This window comes from Anoplopoma fimbria, chromosome 2 (assembly GCF_027596085.1).
Source record: "Anoplopoma fimbria isolate UVic2021 breed Golden Eagle Sablefish chromosome 2, Afim_UVic_2022, whole genome shotgun sequence".
NCBI classification, from domain to species: Eukaryota; Metazoa; Chordata; class Actinopteri; order Perciformes; family Anoplopomatidae; genus Anoplopoma; species Anoplopoma fimbria.
This window is the reverse complement of record NC_072450.1, coordinates 27,855,611-27,861,610: the sequence shown is the minus strand read 5'-3', so window position 1 is coordinate 27,861,610 and position 6,000 is coordinate 27,855,611. Positions and strand designations below refer to the sequence as shown.

Genomic DNA, 6,000 nt, shown 5'->3' with positions numbered 1-6,000 from the left:
GCACAGGTGTTACTGATAACATTATTAATGACTGTATTCCATTTAGGTGTGCCAGTTTCAGTCCTGGACACTAGTTTGGCTCACTGGCAAGGCTTACTGTGAAATTTAATGGAACAGAGCCATCATCAGTGCCATTAGTTACACATCTGCTTTGACAGCTTCACACATATCTGCTATGAAACAGGTCTACACTCTGTATCCATACTCATTCAAAACCTCAGAAACCAAAGGCAACACTTCATCACATCATGATACCTTCCCTTCTGTAGAGAGATGCTGTTTTTGATGTACTATACCTTCTCAGGTTCTGTCAAATATAAGGTATTTCACCCAGCCTTCATACCAGCATGACTAATGCACAAAAAGAAAATCGGGAAGCACTATATACATTTCATATGTGATGTGTATATATGGACCACGAAACTTTGTTTTAGTTTCTATATTTGACATTTGGCAATGTCAAAACGGTGGATTTAATGATTTATAATCCCTTTTTTACACTTTTTGACCAACTAGCAAACATACTTTATGCAATGGGATCAATTGTAATTGGAAGAGGGAGAATTAAATGATGATGTTTGTGACATTAGGAAACCGGACAGTTATATAAAAATCTTGTGCATAGACAGCCTCAATCCATGAAAATAAATACATCAGACATCAGTCCATTTTTTTTTACATTGTCAGAGAGGTTGATGGTAGGTTTTTTATGACTTACAATTTTTGTTTTTTAATATGCAAAACAGTCAACAATCGAATGTACAAATTCTAATTATATCAGTCCCCACCGCTTCCTCCTCACCCTGTGTAACCCCAAAGAGCAAGAGGGATAAAACACAATCAATAAATCAATAATGTAACTTGATATAAAAAAAATATGCATATAGAAAATCAAATAAATATAATAATAAATGCATTAATCCTCAGTACGAATGAAGAATTTGCTTCCACCCTCACTATCTTGTGCACTTAAAAAAGCAATAGTTCCCCACGTAAGCCAACATTTTTCTGCCCCATTACAATTCTTATCAGATTTTATTAAAAAAATTTTATTATACATCCCACGAAATATCCTTGAGTACTCAGAGGGGACCTCCAGCGACTGAAGCAAATAATTTCAGTTCTGGGATTGTTAATCGTATGTTGAAAACATTAATTTCTCTCTCAGACACACATGGATTGGATCCCAATTATACCAAAAAATATTTTTGTGTGCCCTCTTGGAGGGGAGAGCCCGATGCTCCTCTGGGGGAATCCGTGGTTCAGCAAGTGGTCTTGCATTTAATTAGAGTTGCCACAAGAGGGAGGCAGTCACACATTTAAAACAGCATTGCAGAACAACTGGCATGTACTAAGCATGAAGAGTCCCTGAGCATTTGAACATAGACATGTTTCTCACATTCTAAGGGTACTTCAGGTTGTCTGGAGGCCCCTAAACAATCACCAGCCCTTCAGAAACTCAAAATGATCAACTGGAAATCATGCAGGATTTTCATACAGTACGTGCTGCTGCCTTTCGTTTGATTACCATACAGCACAAGATAAACGTATCCCTTTTGAGTTCTTGAAAAACCGCAATCAAAGCCCTTGTTATAGTAAATATCTCACTCTGCTGTCGTGAATTAGCCTAAGTCAATAAAATATTTAAGACTAAGAGAAGAAAAACTAAGTCAGCAGTGACATCAAAGTGTCTGCTAATATACACTGTTGCAACTTGTTTACATGGGACGGTGGCAAGGCCCTGAGGGAGGTCTGGCCTGGTTTTTAACTCTGCTCAGCTGAAGCAAACAACACCACTGGCATCATCAACATACAGAAAAGAAACTAACCCCTGGAGACAAACAAGTCTAGATCTGGCTAACAACCTCAGTGTGGTTGCCGGTCTAGTTTTGTGTGGCTATCCACAGTCTCCAGTCTGAATTGTAGAAATGTTTTTTTGAATGGCAGTTGATCAACCGTGGGACTCAGAAAAGCAGGGATTATTGTGAAATTCCAGTCTTGAACTAGCCTAACAAACTGAGTAATGATTGACCTGTTTCATAAAGCTAACTTTGAGCTCATGAGGGCAGATTAGCTCGAGTCGGGTTTATGTCTTTGAAACGGACATCAGACACGGATCATATAAATACAAAGAGAAGAAAACTGACATTTAATGAGAAATCTGTGATGTTCATGGCCACAGAGCAGTGCATATCAAACATATATTATGAAGAGTAGTATATCGAAGCAAATACTACAAAACAACTGCAACAAACAAAGCAAAAGTGGACCTTTGGGACATGCTGTAGACCATTGATGGGGTCACGCCTTGATACCATAGAATATTACTCAATTGATCTCTTTTAGCTCATTCTGTTGCTTTGCTCTGCTTGTCCTTCTGATGTTGTGGGTTCAAGTTCAGCAAAAATTCACTAAATAGCTGATCTTTCATGGGTTGTCTGGCCTCAATTTACCCAATCTTTAACAGGCTGGATTTCATGACGATATATGATCTACTGAAACGTGAATGTTGCTGGTTGAAAACTTAACCCAATACCCCGCCGAGATGACTTGAAATATAGTCAGCTGTGGCAATTTTTGTTCGTCTCTAAGGAGACTTTACATTTTATGTTAATATAAAAACCTGAATACGTCAGTTCAATGATTACGGTTCTCGATCGGCTATCGAAAATCCACTGAAAAGCTGAGCTTTCGTGAGTGGTCTATAAGTTGTCTCGGCGCAAATAACCACATTTTTGAGAACCTGGAATTCATGTTCGAACGTGCCTGTCCATAGTTATTCTTGGTTCCCACAGTAGTCTCGCAAAGTAGGTTATCTTTAGGGCCTGTTACTTCCCCATCCAGCCATGACTGCCATTACATGGAGAGGGCGTGGTTGGTAGTCAACAAGCCAATCACATGCACCATCAACACGTCTGTAGAACCCTGTACGGTTGAAGAAATGCACCATTAGCTTTGTGAGTGTTTTACCAGGTACTGTCTAATCTTTTTGGTTCCCTGGGCATCCTCTCGCAGAGGCAATTTCATAGTCTATGAAGTTCTACTGAGACGTGATTGTTGCTGGTTGAAAACTTAACCCAATACCCCGCCGAGATGACTTGAAATATAGTCAGCTGTGGCAATTTTTGTTCGTCTCTAAGGAGACTTTACATTTTATGTTAATATAAAAACCTGAATACGTCAGTTCAATGATTACGGTTCTCGATCGGCTATCGAAAATCCACTGAAAAGCTGAGCTTTCGTGAGTGGTCTATAAGTTGTCTCGGCGCAAATAACCACATTTTTGAGAACCTGGAATTCATGTTTGAACGTGCCTGTCCATAGTTATTCTTGGTTCCCACAGTAGTCTCGCAAAGTAGGTTATCTTTAGGGCCTGTTACTTCCCCATCCAGCCATGACTGCCATTACATGGAGAGGGCGTGGTTGGTAGTCAACAAGCCAATCACATGCACCATCAACACGTCTGTAGAACCCTGTACGGTTGAAGAAATGCACCATAGCTTTGTGAGTGTTTTACCAGGTACTGTCTAATCTTTTTGGTTCCCTGGGCATCCTCTCGCAGAGGCAATTTCATAGTCTATGAAGTTCTACTGAGACGTGATTGTTGCTGGTTGAAAACTTAACCCAATACCCCGCCGAGATGACTTGAAATATAGTCAGCTGTGGCAATTTTTGTTCGTCTCTAAGGAGACTTTACATTTTATGTTAATATAAAAACCTGAATACGTCAGTTCAATGATTACGGTTCTCGATCGGCTATCGAAAATCCACTGAAAAGCTGAGCTTTCGTGAGTGGTCTATAAGTTGTCTCGGCGCAAATAACCACATTTTTGAGAACCTGGAATTCATGTTTGAACGTGCCTGTCCATAGTTATTCTTGGTTCCCACAGTAGTCTCGCAAAGTAGGTTATCTTTAGGGCCTGTTACTTCCCCATCCAGCCATGACTGCCATTACATGGAGAGGGCGTGGTTGGTAGTCAACAAGCCAATCACATGCACCATCAACACGTCTGTAGAACCCTGTACGGTTGAAGAAATGCACCATTAGCTTTGTGAGTGTTTTACCAGGTACTGTCTAATCTTTTTGGTTCCCTGGGCATCCTCTCGCAGAGGCAATTTCATAGTCTATGAAGTTCTACTGAGACGTGATTGTTGCTGGTTGAAAACTTAACCCAATACCCCGCCGAGATGACTTGAAATATAGTCAGCTGTGGCAATTTTTGTTCGTCTCTAAGGAGACTTTACATTTTATGTTAATATAAAAACCTGAATACATCAGTTCAATGATTACGGTTCTCGATCAGATATCGAAAATCCACTGAAAAGCTGAGCTTTCGTGAGTGGTCTATAAGTTGTCTCGGCGCAAATAACCACATTTTTGAGAACCTGGAATTCATGTTCGAACGTGCCTGTCCATAGTTATTCTTGGTTCCCACAGTAGTCTCGCAAAGTAGGTTATCTTTAGGGCCTGTTACTTCCCCATCCAGCCATGACTGCCATTACATGGAGAGGACGTGGTTTGTAGTCAACAAGCCAATCACATGCACCATCAACACGTCTGCAGAACCCTGTACGGTTGAAGAAATGCACCATTAGCTTTGTGAGTGTTTTACCAGGTACTGTCTAATCTTTTTGGTTCCCTGGGCATCCTCTCGCAGAGGCAATTTCATAGTCTATGAAGTTCTACTGAGACGTGATTGTTGCTGGTTGAAAACTTAACCCAATACCCCGCCGAGATGACTTGAAATATAGTCAGCTGTGGCAATTTTTGTTCGTCTCTAAGGAGACTTTACATTTTATGTTAATATAAAAACCTGAATACATCAGTTCAATGATTACGGTTCTCGATCAGATATCTAAAATCCACTGAAAAGCTGAGCTTTCGTGAGTGGTCTATAAGTTGTCTCGGCGCAAATAACCACATTTTTGAGAACCTGGAATTCATGTTTGAACGTGCCTGTCCATAGTTATTCTTGGTTCCCACAGTAGTCTCGCAAAGTAGGTTATCTTTAGGGCCTGTTACTTCCCCATCCAGCCATGACTGCCATTACATGGAGAGGGCGTGGTTGGTAGTCAACAAGCCAATCACATGCACCATCAACACGTCTGTAGAACCCTGTACGGTTGAAGAAATGCACCATTAGCTTTGTGAGTGTTTTACCAGGTACTGTCTAATCTTTTTGGTTCCCTGGGCATCCTCTCACAGAGGCAATTTCATAGTCTATGAAGTTCTACTGAGACGTGATTGTTGCTGGTTGAAAACTTAACCCAATACCCCGCCGAGATGACTTGAAATATAGTCAGCTGTGGCAATTTTTGTTCGTCTCTAAGGAGACTTTACATTTTATGTTAATATAAAAACCTGAATACATCAGTTCAATGATTACGGTTCTCGATCAGATATCTAAAATCCACTGAAAAGCTGAGCTTTCGTGAGTGTTCTATAAGTTGTCTCGGCGCAAATAACCACATTTTTGAGAACCTGGAATTCATGTTTGAACGTGCCTGTCCATAGTTATTCTTGGTTCCCACAGTAGTCTCGCAAAGTAGGTTATCTTTAGGGCCTGTTACTTCCCCATCCAGCCATGACTGCCATTGCATGGAGAGGGCGTGGTTGGTAGTCAACAAGCCAATCACATGCACCATCAACACGTCTGTAGAACACTGTACGGTTGAAGAAATGCACCATTAGCTTTGTGAGTGTTTTACCAGGTACTGTCTAATCTTTTTGGTTCCCTGGGCATCCTCTCGCAGAGGCAATTTCATAGTCTATGAAGTTCTACTGAGACGTGATTGTTGCTGGTTGAAAACTTAACCCAATACCCCGCCGAGATGACTTGAAATATAGTCAGCTGTGGCAATTTTTGTTGTCTCTAAGGAGACTTTACATTTTATGTTAATATAAAAACCTGAATACGTCAGTTCAATGATTACGGTTCTCGATCGGCTATCGAAAATCCACTGAAAAGCTGAGCTTTCGTGAGTGTTCTATAAGTTGTC

At 40.7% G+C, this 6,000-nt stretch overlaps 7 non-coding genes across 7 annotated transcripts; all 7 read left to right on the top strand.

The window, feature by feature from the left end:
• The first annotated feature begins 2,456 nt into the window (after positions 1–2,456).
• LOC129109698 (U4 spliceosomal RNA) lies at positions 2,457–2,596 on the top strand. The gene has a single exon (XR_008532054.1). It is a non-coding gene; the product is annotated as a U4 spliceosomal RNA (small nuclear RNA).
• A 407-nt stretch (positions 2,597–3,003) lies between these two features.
• LOC129109622 (U4 spliceosomal RNA) lies at positions 3,004–3,144 on the top strand. Its single transcript, XR_008532042.1, has one exon. It is a non-coding gene; the product is annotated as a U4 spliceosomal RNA (small nuclear RNA).
• Positions 3,145–3,550: 406 nt separating this feature from the next.
• On the top strand, positions 3,551–3,691 carry LOC129109617 (U4 spliceosomal RNA). The gene has a single exon (XR_008532041.1). It is a non-coding gene; the product is annotated as a U4 spliceosomal RNA (small nuclear RNA).
• A 407-nt stretch (positions 3,692–4,098) lies between these two features.
• LOC129109609 (U4 spliceosomal RNA) lies at positions 4,099–4,239 on the top strand. The gene has a single exon (XR_008532040.1). It is a non-coding gene; the product is annotated as a U4 spliceosomal RNA (small nuclear RNA).
• A 407-nt stretch (positions 4,240–4,646) lies between these two features.
• On the top strand, positions 4,647–4,787 carry LOC129109602 (U4 spliceosomal RNA). Its single transcript, XR_008532039.1, has one exon. It is a non-coding gene; the product is annotated as a U4 spliceosomal RNA (small nuclear RNA).
• A 407-nt stretch (positions 4,788–5,194) lies between these two features.
• LOC129109635 (U4 spliceosomal RNA) lies at positions 5,195–5,335 on the top strand. Its single transcript, XR_008532044.1, has one exon. It is a non-coding gene; the product is annotated as a U4 spliceosomal RNA (small nuclear RNA).
• A 407-nt stretch (positions 5,336–5,742) lies between these two features.
• Positions 5,743–5,882, top strand: LOC129109641 (U4 spliceosomal RNA). Its single transcript, XR_008532046.1, has one exon. It is a non-coding gene; the product is annotated as a U4 spliceosomal RNA (small nuclear RNA).
• Positions 5,883–6,000: the final 118 nt, after the last annotated feature.